The 16,625-nt window shown below is 45.9% G+C and overlaps 1 non-coding gene across 1 annotated transcript; it reads left to right on the top strand.

The window, feature by feature from the left end:
- The first annotated feature begins 4,141 nt into the window (after positions 1-4,141).
- Positions 4,142-4,248, top strand: LOC129404514 (U6 spliceosomal RNA). The gene has a single exon (XR_008629912.1). It is a non-coding gene; the product is annotated as a U6 spliceosomal RNA (small nuclear RNA).
- The last annotated feature ends 12,377 nt before the right edge of the window (positions 4,249-16,625 follow it).

The following is a 16,625-nucleotide window of genomic DNA, read 5'->3' as shown; positions in this document are numbered from 1 at the left end:
CTGGATGACCCTGTAGGTCAATGCCCACTGAACCGGCCTGTTGGGAGACCCGGGGACACTGGATTTTGCACCAAGTTCTAAAGTCCTGGGCAGCAGTTTCCAGGAACTGCAAGCTGTATTCCGAGTTTGTTCGGCCTTGGGGGCTGGGCTTCAGTCTTATGAAGCTCCTAGGTACCTGATCACACATATTGAGAGGGCCTGAGTGTGGTTTTTCTTTTTTTTTTTTACTTTTTGGTCACACCTGGGAATGCACAGGGGTTACTCCTGGCTCTGCATTCAGGAATCACCCCTGGCGGTGCTCAGAGGACCATATGGGATGCTGGGAATTGAGCCCCGGTTGACTGCGTGCAAGGCTAACGGCCTACTGACTGTGGCTATTGCTCCAGCCCTGGGCCTGAGTATTGCCCTGCTGTAGTCCCAGGTGGATAACGTGTGTGTGTGTGTATGTGTGTGTGTGTGTGTGTGTGTGTGTGTGTGTGTGTGTGTGTGTCTAAATGCATTTATTGGCAGGCGCCTCCAACCTGCAGCTCTGGGCTGGGAGTAGCTGAGTCTGTTGGCGGCTGAGTTTGTGTCCCTCAGCCTGCCAGTTCACTTGCCTCAGGAGTGGCATCTTCCAGCCAGATGGCAAGATCCTGCTGAGACTGTACCTGCCCCTGGGTCTGACTCTTGTGTCTAACTTGCTGTCTCTCACCTTCCATTCAAATGGTGCAAAACCAGAGCTGGAGAGTTTTGGGGGGGACAGGTGCTCAGTCTAGTCCCGGTTCCCAGAGCTGCGCCCAGTACCCTAGAATACTCCTGCAGCTGGCGCTTCTCTCCCAAGGCGGCTTCTGCATCTCCCTTCCGAGCGGCAATACTTGTCCGTTGGCAAGAGCTTTGTCTCCGAATCTGTGGGTTCCTGCTTTCCCACATTCCTAGCGTTGGGGCCGCTGGCAAGATTCTGTGATTCATCTGAATTTGGGTATAAAATTTTGCTGCTTTCACAAGAGAATGCTGATTGAGTGTCTGCCTCTGGGTCGTCTTGGCCTTGCTTCAGTTTTTGTTCCCATTTTTTTAGTGTCAGTTCCCAGTGCAGTGCTGTCTGGAATCACTACTTAAGCAACTAATTTTCCAGAATATTTTTGTTTGTTTCATTTTTTAACCATACCCAGTTGTGCTCAGGCTTTATACTCCTCTGAGCTCAGGGAACCATATGGGGTGCCAGGGATGGACTTGGGTCAACTGTGCAAGGCAAGTACCTTACCTGCTGTCCTATCTCTCCAGCCCCTAGAATATTCAATATATTTTATAATGCTGTCTCTTGTCCACTGAGGCAAGTCCTGGATGGTTAGAGTAATGTTTCCTTTCCTGACAAACAGGTTTCAGGGTCTCAGCCTTATCTGGTTACCTTTTCTGGGACAAAGGAAAGAGTTCTGACAATGGAGACAGTAAACTTTCCCCAGATAGGCAGGGATGAGTAGAACAGAGGACACTGGGTCCAAAAGTCAAGGGAAAATTGAAGTCAGAAAGTGATCGGGGAAGTTTCTGTTTCGTGAAATGCATATTTTGAGAAATGGAGCCTTTTTTTTTTTTTTTTTTTTTTTTGCTTTTTGGGTCACACCCAGTGATGCACAGGGGTTACTCCTGGCTCTGCACTTAGGAATTACCCCTGGCAGTGCTTGGGGGACCATATGGGACGCTGGGAATAGAACCTGGGTCAGCCGCATGCAAGGCAAATGCTCTACCCGCTGTGCTATCGCTCCAGCCTCGGAGCCTTATTCTTTTGCTGTCACGGGGACCGTTGGATCTGTGCTTCCAATGTTTGTTCATCCTCTGCAGGGTCTCCTGCTCCTGCATCTGCATCCCGCCCTCAGGGCCCGTTAATTCCTCTCTGTGAGAGTCTGATAGGGGCCCGCCTGCCCTCAGGGCCCTTCCATTGCTCTCTGGGCTCGGGGATGTCTGTTCCCTTGTCTGTTGAATCTTGTTCTGAATCCTCATGTCTAGCGCGCGCATTTACTCCACAAATCCTCAGCTCACGGGAGATAGATGTGACACCCTTTATGCTCATTCATTTCCAATCTCATGGAAGTTTTATTTTATTTATTTTATTTTATTTTATTTTATTGCTTTTTGAGTCACACCTGATGATGCACAGGGGTCACTCCTGACTTTGCACTCAGGAACCACCCCTGGCAGTGCTCAGGGGACCATATGGGATGCTGGGAATCGAACCTGGGTCGGCCGCCCGCGTGCAAGGCAAACGCCCTACCTGCTGTGCTATCGCTCCAGCCCCTCATGGAAGTTTTAAATGGATCCCCTCTCCCTGACATCATATCATTAGAACCCGATGCTGCTCCGGAAACATAGCAAAAATCTAATCTTGCGTTTGATTTCAAAATGTCCTGTGCCCCTTGTATGCATTAAGATAAAAACACAAGGTCTATGAGCCAGAGAGATAGTACAGTGGTTAAGGCACAGGCCTTGTGTGCCCACAGCTCACTTCCCGAGCACTGCAGGCGTGGCTGGGGTAATCCCCAGCACTGCAGCCTAGTCTTTCATTCAACTGCCAGCCAGGTAAGCGTAGGATCCCCAGAGCCTGTGTGCACAAAATATAGTGTAATTATCAACTATAATTACACTGCTGTAAAAAATAGATTCACTTGTATGCTTATTTCAGAGTTTTTAATATTTATCTATTTGTTTAGGTTTTGAGGCCACAACTGGCAGCGCTTAGGACTTACTCCTGGCTCTGCACTTAGGAATTACTCCCCTTTTTGTGTGTGTGTGTGTGTTGGGGCCGGGGGGACCATATGGGATGCTGAGAATCAAACCCAGGCTGGCTACATGCAAGACAAACACCCAATTTGCTTACTATTGCTCCAACCCCAAAGCTTTTTTTTTTTTTTTTTTTTTGCTTTTTGGGTCACACCCAGCGATGCTCAGGGGTTACTCCTGGCTTTGCACTCAGGAATTACTCCTGGCAATGCTTGGGGGACCATATGGGATGCCGGGGATCGAACCCGGGTCGGCCGCGTGCAAGGCACGCCCTACCCGCTGTGCTATCGCTCCGGCCCCGCAAAGCTTTTTTTTAAAAAAAAAATTTTTTTTAGCCACACCTGGAGATGCTCAGGGGTTACTCCTGACTCTGCATTCAGGGATCCATCCTCATGGGGCTCAAGGGACCTTCTGGGATGCCAAGGACTGAACCCGGTTGACCACATTTAAGGCACACACTCTATCTGCTGAACTATCGATCCAGGCCCTATTTCATAGTTGTTTTTTTTTTTTGTGGGTTTTTCTTTGCACTTTTTTTGGGGGGTCACACCCTGTGATGCACAGGGGTTACTTCTGGTTCATGCACTCAGGAATTACGCCTGGCGGTGCTCGGGGGACCATATGAGATGCTGGGAATCGAACCTGGTCTGCCACATGCAAGGCAAACACCCTACCTGCTGTGCTATCGCTCCAGCTCCACTGCTCATCTTTTCTATAAGGGCCTCTCCTAACTTGGAAGTGGCAACAACTGGCCATCTATTACCTCATTAAAAACTCCAACTGTGCGGGGCTGGAGCAATAGCACAGCGGGTAGGGCGTTTGCCTTGCACGAGGCTGACCCGGGTTCAATTCCCAGCATCCCATATAGTCCCCCAAGCACTGCCAGGAGTAATTCCTGAGTGCAGAGCCAGGAATAACCGCTGAGCATCACCGGGTGTGACCCAGAAAGTAAAAAAAAAAAGACTTCCAACTGTGGGACTAGGGAAATTGATGCCCAGTATCACACAGGCCTCCTGCACATTCCCAGGTGTGGCCATGGAGATCCCTGAGCACTGCAGGGGTGGCCCTGAGGGCCTCCAGCATCACAGGGCATGGCGACACTGCATTCTTGGGCCCTAGCACTGAACCACCAGTCCAGTTACCAATTTATAACAGAAATGTCCCCATTGTCTCCTGAAAAACACTTGAAAGGCACCCCCCAGATCTGTAAATTACACAACAAAACCCCCCAAACCCACAACTGTATAGCATAAAGTGATTTGAGAGTTCAAATACATCAATAATATTTGCTTTTCAAGAAATCGCAGGTATCAATACAAAATGTTATGTGTTGAATATACCTAAACTTGTCAAAAAGTATATATCCTTGCTAATAGAAAGTAATAAATCTGTGCTCGCTTCGGCAGCACATATACTAAAATTGGAATGATACAGAGAAGATTAGCATGGCCCCTGCGCAAGGATGACACGCAAATTCGTGAAGCGTTCATTATTTTAACAGAAGGGAATGCCTTGCCACAGTGGCAGGGTGGGGTGGGGGGGAGATGGGATTGGGGAGGGTGGGAGGGACGCTGGGTTTACGGGTGGTGGAGAATGGGCACTGGTGAAGGGATGGGTTCCCGAACTTTGTATGAGGGAAGTATAAGCACAAAAGTGTATAAATCTGTAACTGTACCCTCACGGTGATTCTCTAATTAAAAATAAATAAATTAAAAAAAAAAGAAAGTAATAAATCAATCGTAATTCTTTTGACTTGAATCATTTTCTGTAAAAAAACAGATTTGGGGCCAGAGAGATGGTACAGTGGGTAGGGTGCTTGCCTTGCATGGGGTTGGGCTGTCCCGGGTTTGATCCCGGCATCCCATATGGGCCCCTGAGCCCTGCCAGGAGTGACCCCTGAACACAGAGCCAGGAGTAACTCTGGAACATCTCTAGGTGTGTCCCCCCAAAAATGATAAAAATTAAAAACAGTGAAAGTTAACACTCCTATAATCATGTTACCTAAACTAAAATAAAATTAAAAGGGAAAATAAGGGGCTGGCGAGATAGTATGGTGGGTAAAACGCATGCCCTGCACCTGGCTGAGCGGGGTTGGGTCCCTGGACCCAGTCTGGGCCCCCAATCACCTCCAGGAGTGACCCGTGAGCACAGAGCCAGGATTGACCCTTGAGCACTGCCCCAGTTTGCCTACCCCAAAAAAGAGATCAAATAAATGGTTACCAAAGAAGGAAATGTGGGGCCGGAGCGATAGTACAGCAGGTAGGGCATTTGCCTTGCACGCGGCCGACCCGGGTTCGATCCCCGGCATCCCATATGGTCCACCAAGCACCGCCAGGAGTAATTCCTGAGTGCAAAGCCAGGCGTAACCCCTGAGCATCGCTGGGTGTGACCCAAAAAGCTAAATAAATAAATAAATAAAAATAAAAAAGGAAACATGTTTATTTACAGTGATGCTGACCTGAAGCCCTAAATCATGCTATCATGCCATGTTCTTTTATAAAAATTAAAATAACGAATAAACATTATATAAGAAATATGATGATTAGGAAGTAAAGTAGTATTTCAGGATTACTGAGCAATGGTCTAAGTTCCTTCAAGGCATTTCAGTTATTTAAAATACTATGAAATAGGGGCCGGAGCGATAGCACAGCGGGTAGGGTGTTTGCCTTGCATGCGACCAACCCAGGTTCAATTCCCAGCATCCCATATGGTCTCCCAAGCACCACCAGGAGTAATTCCTGAATGTATGAGCCAGGAGTAATCCCTGTGCATCCCGGGTATGACCCAAAAAGAAAAAAAAATTGATGGGCATTAGTTATTCTTCTTGGAATATTAAGGGCACTAAAATAGAAAATCTTCTAATAATATATAAATGTAAGTGTACATTTAGTATGTTGTGACTTAGAACAATTTAGGTGGTCAAGAGTAACCATTCTGCTTTATTAAAGCAAGAGGCAGGAGCCAGAAAGATAATAGAATAGGTCAGATTTTTGCTTTGCACACAATTGACCAGGGATTGATATAGCACCTCTTTGGGTCCCCTGAGCACTGCCAGGTGTGGCCCCCAAACTAAAAGCATAATAACTAAAACAAGAAGTCTAAGAACATAATAATCTGAGATATTTTACCAAATATCTCATATTTTACCAAATATCTCAATAGGAATAATTTCACAACTCAGAATGACCCAAGACAACTTACTACGGGAAAGCAAATTTCATTTTATACACAGGGAAGCCCAGATACATAAGAGGTTCAAGGGGAGGCAAAGGAAATTCTGATGCTGTCTGTGCTAAGGAATGAGTCAGGAGTCACAAAGAGGAGGAGGGTAATTCATAGGACAGTGAAAAAAGTGATGTTTAGTCATTAAATACTCATTACTTAATATTATTTAACTTACTTCGGTAGTAACTTAATCCCAGTGAGGGCCCTATCTCTGTTCTCATGGTCAGAAGAGAGAAAGTACTTAAAATAGACCAAATTTGTGTTCAGTATTATGGTTCTTGATTGGCTGCAGCTCAAAATAATCCACCCTTCAGATGACACATTTTGGAGAGCTTTATTCTGAAATAGATCACCAGTTCCTCATTCAGGAACCTGGGTAATATCTAAAATCTCTGATTTATCTTTAGTAGCATTCTTTACAAATGGGGGTGTTTAGTGTGTGTAGTAGAGATAAATCTTGAAAGTTTTTTTTAATTGAAACATAGTGAGATACAGTTACAAAGCTTTCATGATTGAGTTTTTGGTCATACAATGTTTCAATGTTCCTCTCTCTCTCTCTCTCCCTCCCCATACACACACTTTTAGGCATTATGGTTTGCAATATAGATACTGAGAGGTTATCATGTTTGGTCCTTTGCCCACTTTGGAAATTTTTTTGTTTGTTTGTTTTTTGGGTCACCCAGCAATGCACAGGGGTTGCTCCTGGTTCTTCACTCAGGAATTACCCCTGGCGGTGCTCAGGGGACCATACGGGATGCTGGGAATCAAACCCGGGTCGGCCGAGTGCAAGGCAAACGCCCTACCCGCTGTGCTATCGCTCCAGCCCCAGAAAAAAAAAATTTTTAAAGGTGTATATGCGTTCTCTTCTAAAGGTCAAAATGTATAGTAAATCCATATTTGCTGAATAACTAACCTCATTCTTGAATTCTGGAAAAAACCCTACTGAGATAAACCTGATATCAAAATGGTGGAAATGCCTTGAGTCTGTGGTCTTGGACAGGGAACACACACTGCACTTAAGGGTGGGAATATGTGTTGGGACTGACATGATAACACATCGGGTTGGGCACTTGCCTTGCACATAGCTGACCTGAGTTCAATCCCCAGCATCCCACAGGGTCCCTGAGCACCATAAGGGGTGATTCCTGAGAGCAGAGCCAGGAGCAACCTCTGAACATCACTGGGTATGAAACCTCCCCTCCAAAAAAAGAATAAACAACAAAAGGATGGGGGTATGTTTTGAGGAATATGCTATAGGTGATATTGCAAGTGTGCAAATGTGATAGTTGTAATAGTGCAAGACCCATTGGACAGTTTCCTGCACATGGAGGCCATAGTTGCATGCAGAGTACAAAAGAGACATGTGACTCTTGGCTTTTGAAATGCTTTAGACTAAGAACTAACTTGATTTTATTTATTGTTTTGCTTTTTGGGTCACACCCGGCGATGCATAGGGGTTACTCCAGGCTCTGCACTCAGGAATTACTCCTGGTGGTGCTCGGGGGCCCATATGGGATGCTGGGGATCGAACCCGGGTCAGCTGCCTGCAAGGCAAATGTCCTACCCGCTGTGCTATCGCTCTAGCCCTGAACTAAATTTGTTTTATTTAAGAAAATGAATGGGGGTGCTGGAGCAATAATACAATGGATAGGGCGTTTGCCTTGCATGCAGCCAACCCAGGTTCAATTCCCAGCATCCCATATAGTCCCCTGAACACCGCCAGGAGTAATTCCTGAGTACAAAACCAGGAGTAACCCCTGTGCATCACCAGGTGTGACCCAAAAAGGAAAAAAAAAACCTAAAACAAAATGAATGGGAGACTGGAGAGAAAGTACAGGGACTAAGACATTTGCCTTGCCTCCTGCTGACCCTGGTTTGTCCCCTGGCAACACATAGGGTCCCCTGAACACAGAGTCAGAAATAGACCCTGAGAGTCACTGAGTGTGGTCCGCATCCTATACTACACCCCCCAAAACAGATAAGAAATGGGGTCTACTGTGCATCACCGATCAGTGATACCTGTGGTCCTGTGATCCTGCCACCAGGTTGTTTTATTCAAGGTTGTGGTAATGATGTTAATTGTGCAGATTTAGCAACAGTGGAATATATTCTCTAACAAAATTTTTTTCCCACTATTGCCTTATTCCCAAATTGTATTTGAGAATATTGTTTCTGCAGATTGCATTTTCTGACCTTTTGTACTGTATGCAGCCATAAGATGAAATGACTGTTATACTGGCGATTTTATAAGAAGATAATTAGGATTGTGCCACTGCTAATTGTGTGATGATTTCTAAAATCTTCCTCTGTTTCTCCACACTGGACGGTCCCTAGGACTACACAGAAGGCATACATATTTGTTTGGGTTTGATTTATTTTGAATGTGACACATAAATTATAATGCTTAAATAATAATTATAATAAATTTGTTGAATTAGGGGAAAATTTAGGAGCCTGCAAACCACGAAGGAGGAAGTGTACGTGTGTGTGATGTGCCTATGTGTATTTAACACCTTTCATCAGAAGGACTGGAGTCATAGTACAGCAGGTAGAGCTTGCCTACCTGCTGTTTGCCTTGCATGCAGCTGACCCAGGTTCGATTCCTCCATTCCTTTCGGAGAGCCCAGCAAGCTACCGAAAGTATCCCAACCGCACAGCAGAGCCTCGAAAGCTACCCGTGGCATATTTGATAGGCCAAAAATAGTAACAATAAGTCTCACAATGGAGACTTTACTGGTGCTCGCTTGAGCAAGTCAATGAACAGCGATGAACAATCGATGATAACAGTGCTACATTGCATCAGAAGGAACAGGAAGTCTTAGACCAAACATCACACAAAATCGATTCATTTTTGTGTTGACCAGCAGTGAAAGAGATTCATGACTTTCATGTATATTTTCCTACACTTCTTTCTGTGAATTTCACTTCAGCCTCTGATGGCAACATAACCATCATGTCATTTCAGGCACTGATTTGCTTTTCTTAGATAATTGTGAAGGTTGGACTTTTTTTTACAAGTATGATTAATTTTGTATAACATTATAGCGTAATTCTTGATATGTTTTGTCCAATTTTCTTTTTCTTTTTTTTTTTTTTTTTTTTTTTTTTTGCTTTTTTGGGTCACACCTGGCAATGCACAGGGGTTACTCCTGGCTCTGCACTCAGGAATTACCCCTGGCGGTGCTCAGGGGACCATATGGGATGCTGGGAATCAAACCTGGGTCAGCAGCGTGCAAGGCAAACGCCCTACCTTCTGTGCCATCACTCCAGGCCCTCTATTGTCTTTTCCTAAAGGGCTTTTAACTTTTTATATTAGCATGAATTTTATTTCTACTACTATGTCTACTGTGTCTTTTTGGCACACTGTAGCACTGCACTGCCGTCCTGTTGTTCATCGATTTGCTCGAGTGGGCAGGTGATCTTTTAAAATTTAGTTTCTTGTTTTTCTTTTACTCTATGTCGTTGATATCTTTTGTTCTGTGGCATGGCTATGTTCCTGTTCTGAACCACAGAGATGTTTTCTTCAATAAATTTAATTATTAAAAGACCTCTAGTGGGCTCAAGAGATAGTGCAGTAGGTAGGGTCCTTACCAACCCAGCTTCTTCTCCAGAACTACATATGGTTCCCCAGAGCACTGCATAGAGCCGGGAGTAATCCCTGAGGACTGCCTGGTGTGCGTCCCCCCACAGAAAGAAAAAAAAAATCTTGAATTCTTCAGAAAATCTAGTTTAGCTGCCATGATTCTGCAAAATTGCAGGACTCTTGACCTGTTACCAGCTGGTCTTAACACATTGATGCTGGTGTATACCACTGGTAGCTCATATTTGGATGTCCCAGCAGTTAGATTATATCACTGTCACTGTAGCACTGTTGTTCATCGATTTGCTAGAGCGGGCACCAGTAACATCTCCGTTGTGAGACTTATTACTGTTTTTGGCATATAGAATACACTACGGGGAGCTTGCCAGGCTCTGCCATGTGGGCGAGATACTCTCGGTAGCTTGCTGGGCTCTCCAGGAGGGATGGAGGAATCAAACCTGGGTCAGCCACGTGCAAGGCAAACGCTTTACCCACTGTGCTATCGCTTCTGTCCAGTTAGATTGTACCAACAGAAATGTTCAAAATTTTATTGTTCGACAAAGAAGAGCACTATTAATGCAGCTGCCAGATGGTGAGAAACACAATTTGCTGACCAGCAACATGTTAAAGAAGGAATATTATTTTTCTTACAAGTTTAGGCAGTGTTAGGAAGACAACAAAGGGCTGCTGAAACAGGCTCCCCCGATCTGAGACTACTAGGGTCAACAGATGTTTGGAATCGTCCTCATTCCTTGGATTCTTCTCCTGGTGAGCAACTAGCCAGTTGAAGCTTCTGCTTGTCCTCTACCTGTTTGGAGTACTTATCAGATTTATCTATAGCAGACGCCAAAGTTTTTAGACCAAACTGATGCTATTACAGTGATGAAAGCCATTTTCAAACACAGAATATTTCTATCAAGACCAGGTAGACGGAGGCTTCTGCTCTGCTAGGCAGGACTGCACCTGGTCTCAGCAGGAAGTAGTTACAGAAGAACGTGACCTCAGCATTGATTCCCAGGAAATACCTTGAGTAAGAAATCTCTCTTGGGGAGATTTTAGGGAACTGGAGTCCACACGCATCCATTCTTGTCCTGCTCCAGGCACCTTGCCTGAACTCTCTTGTAAAACTATGTTCTAATGCCAATCCCTGAACTAGCCAAAAAAAAAAAAAAAGCCACTAAAAAACTGCAGAACCTGGCTGAGATTCAGAGGAGGAGGCAACATTCCATAATGGATCCTGAGCTAGACTCATTTCTGACTGAGGGAGGTGGTTACCAGAAAAACAATGTGGGAAAAATCAAGCTGGTTAGACCTGTGACTACTCAGAAAGCCATCCCTCTTTTCTATTTTTTTTTCTTGTGGCCACACCTGACGGTGCTCAGGGTTTACTGCTGGCTCTGAGCTCAGGATCATGCCTGGTGGACTGGGGGATCATACATACGAGGTGCCTGGTATTGGACCTGGGTGGGCCGCATGCAAAGCAATGCCCTATCTGCTGTACTTTAGTTCTGGCCCCCAGAACCAATCTCTCTTAGAGACCGGAAGCTGTGGCTCACCATGCAAAGAAGCCCCTCCTCAGCCCTCAGGCCCCGTTGCTCACCACATAAGCGCAACTTTCCCAATATCCTCTCTTGCTTTGTCAGTTTCCCAGTCTGCCAGGATAAATCTTGTCATTTTTTTTTTCTTTTTGGGTCACACCCAGCGATGCACAGGGGTTACTCCTGGCTCTGCACTCAGGAATTACCCCTGGCGATGCTCAGGGGACCCTATGGGATGCTGGTAAGTGAACCTAAGGCAAACGCCCTACTCGCTGTGCTATCGCTCCAGCCGTGGTATTTATTATTTTTAAACAATAACGAATAAGTTTACCGATGACTCCCTGGGTTCAATTTGGCTACTTTTTGGCTACATTAGGATAACTCCCCTTTTTTGTTCTTTTGTGGCCATACCAAGCTATGCTCAGGGATTACGCCTGTCTCTGTGCTTACGAGTCACTCCTAGTGGTACTCAGAAGACCATACGTGGTGCCAGGAATCAAATCAGGCAAGAACTTAACTTCTTTCCTCTCTGTCTAGGCCAAGGGGAGCTAATTTTTATCCTCCCTCCAATGTTCCCATTGCCTGTGGGTTGAGGGTCTTGTTTAAGACATTTCATAGCTGGCTGAGGGTTGTGGGTCCGGCTGCCAGGACAGACAGGTGTCCTGGGAGATGAGTAGGAATCCACTAGGGGGACTTCTCTAATAGTAGCGAGCTCATTTTGACATCTTGTGGGTCGCACATTTTTAAATTTTAGTAAAATATTACCTTGAACCTTTTCATTTAGAATCCTATTTAAACGTGGCTAGAAGCTGGAAGGGGCAGCCTCGCCCATGGGTAGGTCAGTGAACTACAAGACCCAGCATGCCTTGCGCCTCCCAGAGGAAAGACGCTTCCTCTGCTCCTCCCCCAGCCCTCCCCTCAGAAGTGGGAAGTGGGGGGCTGGAGCGATAGCACCGCGGGTAGGGTGTTTGCCTTGCACGGTGACCTGGGTTCGATTCCCAGCATCCCATATGGGCCTCTGGGCACCGCCAGGGGTAATTCCTGAGTGCAGAGCCAGGAGTGACCCCTGTGCATCGCCGGGTGTGACCCAGAAAATGCAAAAAAAAAAGAGTGGGAAGGGGAATTCCCAAGGTTTTCCTAAGGACTGAAAATCTTGGATTCAGGAAAGTATACACGGACCTCACTACACTCTTTCTGATCTCTCTCTGCCTTGTCTGTTAGTGAATAAACCGTGTTTGGGGTTGAAATATTTGATGGCTTTCGTTTGAGGTCAGTTTTATATGGTGTTTTAGACATCAGTGAGTGAAGTATCCTATAAATGTACTTCTGGTTAACTTGTTTGAGAAAAATCCTCTCTGCCTTTACTGACTTCTTAATAGCACGACTATTAACTGAGCCGGTTTTGTTAAAATATACTGTGTGGTTTGTGGATTATGTGTATCTTTAGTCCGGATTATTTTAGTTTTATGTATTTTGAAACTTCGTTTTGTTTTGTTTTGTTTTGTTTTGTTTTGTTATTGGACCATATCCAGTGATGCTCAGGGGTTACTCCTGGCTCTGCACTCAGGGATCACTCCTAGTGGGCTGGGGAGCCTTCTGGGGGGCTGGGGATGGAATTGGGTGGGCCTTGAGGAAGGCAAACACCCGGCTTACTGTACTGTCTCTCTGACCTTGATCAACTTTGTTATTAAGGAATAAACTTTTTGTATTATTATAGTTGATTGGTGAATTAACTTTACCAGCTAAAAATTCCATTTCTAAATCTCTAGTAATATTTTATTGTTGTTTACACTTTTGTTAATTTAACTTTGTAACTCTGTAATAATTCACAGTGATTTTTTTTAATTAGCCAAGAAAAGTTCTTTATAGATTATTTTTTAAAAGTTTTAATACCAATTTGCTACCTGGTGCTCTTGGTAAGGACACTGATGACAGCCCGGAAGGATCCTGTAATCTACGGCTCTCATTATGGAGCCATCAGCCACATTTGCTACCAAACACTTGAAGTATGATTGCCAGAGAGAGGTGTGCTCTCAGAGTAAATTGCATGCCAGAATCAACCCCTGCTCCCCTCAGTTTTGTAGGATAGAAATGAAGCTGGTGGGTTATGTGAAGCAGAGAGGAGAGAGGCCACTTTCTCCCCATCCCCCTCTGCCACCTGGGACCGGCTGGGAAGGCTAGGACTGACAAAGCCCTCCATGAGCTTCTGTGTGGCAAGGACCAGAACCCTGCCAGCCCCACTAGTTGGCCATCAAGCCACACTTGACACCCCTTTGATCTTCTCTGTCCTGGATTTAATTCCCATCATTCAATTTCTCCGGGAGCCACGGGCTCAGGCTGGAGTGAGGAATTGCTCTTTTGCAGGTAAAGAAAGCCAGTCCTAAACCTTAATGAGGGCTTCTGGTCCTTGTCCTGTGACAGGAAAGAATTTCAGGAGTAGAGGAATCAGTGAGGCTTTAAAAAAAAAAAATATTTAGGGGCTGGAGAGATAGCACAGCGGGTAGGGCGTTTGCCTTGCACGCGGCCGACCCGGGTTCAAATCCCAGCATCCCATATGGTCCCCTGAGCACGGCCAGGGGTAATTCCTGAGTGCAGAGCCAGGAGTAACCCCTGTGCATGGCCAGGTGTGACCCAAAAAGCAAAAAAAAAAAAAAAAAATTTATTTTATTGAATCACCATGTGGAAAGTTACAAAGTTCTCAGGCTTATGTCTCAGTTATACAATGCTCGAACACCCGTCCCTTCACCAGTGCCCATATTCCACCACCAAAAACCCCAGTATACCTCCCACCCCACCCCCACCCCCACCTGCGTAGCTGATAAATTTCACTTCATTTTCTCTTTACCTTGATTACATTACATATTTCAACACAAAACGCCCTATTGTTGTTGGAGTTTCCCCCCAAAAAAAACAGCCCTACTGCCAAGGAAGCATTTGATAATTAGTTTTCCATTGCTGAGAATGAAGAGATATGAAGTCGCGCGGATGTCCCTGGACTTAATTACTAAAATACTAAATACAGTGAGGCTTTTTGAGGAAATGGAGGTAAGGAGAGAAAGTGAGAGAGTAATGTGCTCAAGGGAGAATGCAGGCGGAGAACAAAGGCGGAGAGAGCCCAGTACACATCTCAAGAGGGGAGATGCAGGCAACACGTGTGCTTCGCCCAGTGGACCCAAGCAGCACACGGGCTCGGGCAGCATATGCATGTGCTTCCTCTGTTCAAGTTGGCTTTTATAGTTTTATTCCCCAAGCTGCCCACCACGGGACTTTCTAGTTAGCCAAGTCTGTTGCTAGGGTGGTTGCCAAGGGGGGAGAGTTGGGAGTGGTTGATGTTCTTCTTTGAGATTCCTTTCCTTGGTCTTTGTTCCTGCCTGAGCTTCTTTTGGAGCAGGGTCCCACCTTCTCTGGGTCTGCTGTCCCCAGAGGAAGGTCTTATCAGACTGTGACTGCAAGGTGGACTATTTGCATCCTTGGACTATTGGGTTTATTACTTCCTGGGAATTCCATTACCACAGAGGCCCCTTACAATCTACCTGCCTATATCGGAATATGTGTGTGTGTGTGTGGGGGGGGGTGCATCAAGGGTTATTCCTGGCTCTGCACTCAGAAATCACTCCTGGAAAGCTCAGAGACTGAATGTGATGCCAGGATCAAATCTAAGTTGACTGTATGCAAGACAAGTGCCCTACCCACTGTACTATTTCTCTGGGCTATGATCGATTTTTTTTTTCTATTTTTTCTATTCCATTCGACCATTTCCCACTCTAATTTGTTTCACCGGTGAATTAATTAATTCTCACTGAGAAAAAAAAGTTGATAAATTCCTACTATCCAGTGTGTTGTTAAGATCTATTAAAAAATCAAAAAGGTTTTCTTGCCCTTTATACCAATGACCCTACTGTGGTTGTTAATAACAGAGTAAGCACTATTAGGTACCGGCTGAGTAATGAGCCTCACATGGAAATTGGAGTGGAAATTGATCCTGAGAGTCTGTATTTCTGCCGGCTGAAAAATTCTCTCCTGGGGTATTCCCTGCCTCGTAATCTGCAGGAACCAGCCTTCCAGGGCTCTCTGCTGACCCTCGCCTTCGGAGACCTGCTCAAAAAAGTCATTTGCAATCTCTCCCAGAGGAAGAAGATCCACCTTGGTCAATTGTCTAGGTAACATCATTGTTTCACTGGAGATTTCCTTCTTCTTTTTTTTTTGGCTTTTTGGGTCACACCCGGCAATGCACAGGGGTTACTCCTGGCTCATGCACTCAGGAATTACCCCTGGCGGTGCTCAGGGGACCATATCATGTGGAATGCTGGGAATCGAACCGGGTCAGCCACGTGCAAGGCAAATGCCCTACCCACTGTGCTATTGTTCCAGCCCCCTGGAGATTTCCTTCTTAACACAGTTATTCACACACTATCCATAGGTCCCAGAGCTGGAGGGTGAGGCAGAGACAGCCACTGCAGGAACTCAGTGGCAACTCAGAGAAACTCTTGTAGAATGCCTTAGGCTTGCTCATCAAGTGTTCTCATCATCTACTCTTTGTTTGTTTGTTTGTTTGTTTTTTGGGTCACACCCGGTGATGTACAGGGGTTACTCCTGGCTCTACACTCAGGAATTACTCCCGGTGGTGCTTGGGGGACCATATGGGATGCTGGGAATTGAACCCAGGTTAGCCGCATGCAAGGCAAACGCCCTCCCCGCTGTGCTGTCGCTCCAGCCCCTCATCATCTGTTCTTGTGTTAGGTATTTATGTATATGTGTGTGAGTGTGGGGATAGACCTTATAGCCCCAGAACTATTCAGAGCAGGATTTGGCAGGTGAGGAGCCGGGGCACACAGACAGTGTTCAGAGGCTATCTCTGGATCTGTGCGCAGAAGTGTCCCTGGGACATGATCGGGGACCATATGTGGTGCCAGGATCTGAACCAGTGTGGTTAGGGACAAGGCAGGCTCCTTTACTCTGGTGCGTTCACTCCCGCTCGGCAGGATCTCAGTTGTCCAAATGGGGGCATATTTTTGTGCCAGCAGATATTGGGTAACCAAACCTCTAATATTCCCTGGAAAACCATTGTAAATGACCCCATCAGAACAATGTAAAAATAGGTTTTTGTTGGTTTTTTTAAGGCGAATGGCTCTCCTTAAGCTGAGCAGGCCTAGAAGTTTCCTGTTATCACGTGACTCATAGCAAGCGGGAGGCTTCCCAAATTCTCATCATCGACATAGCACCTGTGGAACTTGTTAACTTTGTACTTGACATTTTCATCCGCTTGGCATCGCTGTGCCCAGTCATGAGACAGTTGCGTCTGGCCGTGGGCACGGCGGCAGCTCTCGGGGTGTGAGTGCAGCTGCCAGTTTGGGCAGGGTGTGAACTTGGCCTGTCCCCCTCAGGCCTCGGCACTTTGGGGCTTTTCAGGAGAGTTCTGGGATATCTCCCTGGGCCCCTGGTCACACAAACCCCTTCCCAAGCCTGGCTCATCCCCAGAGAGGAGAATCCAACCTGCTCTGTCTGTGCTTTGAACCTGTGACCTCGGGGCT

Source organism: Sorex araneus, chromosome 4, assembly GCF_027595985.1.
Source record: "Sorex araneus isolate mSorAra2 chromosome 4, mSorAra2.pri, whole genome shotgun sequence".
In the NCBI taxonomy this organism is placed as follows: Eukaryota; Metazoa; Chordata; class Mammalia; order Eulipotyphla; family Soricidae; genus Sorex; species Sorex araneus.
This window is presented reverse-complemented; position numbering and strand designations above follow the sequence as displayed.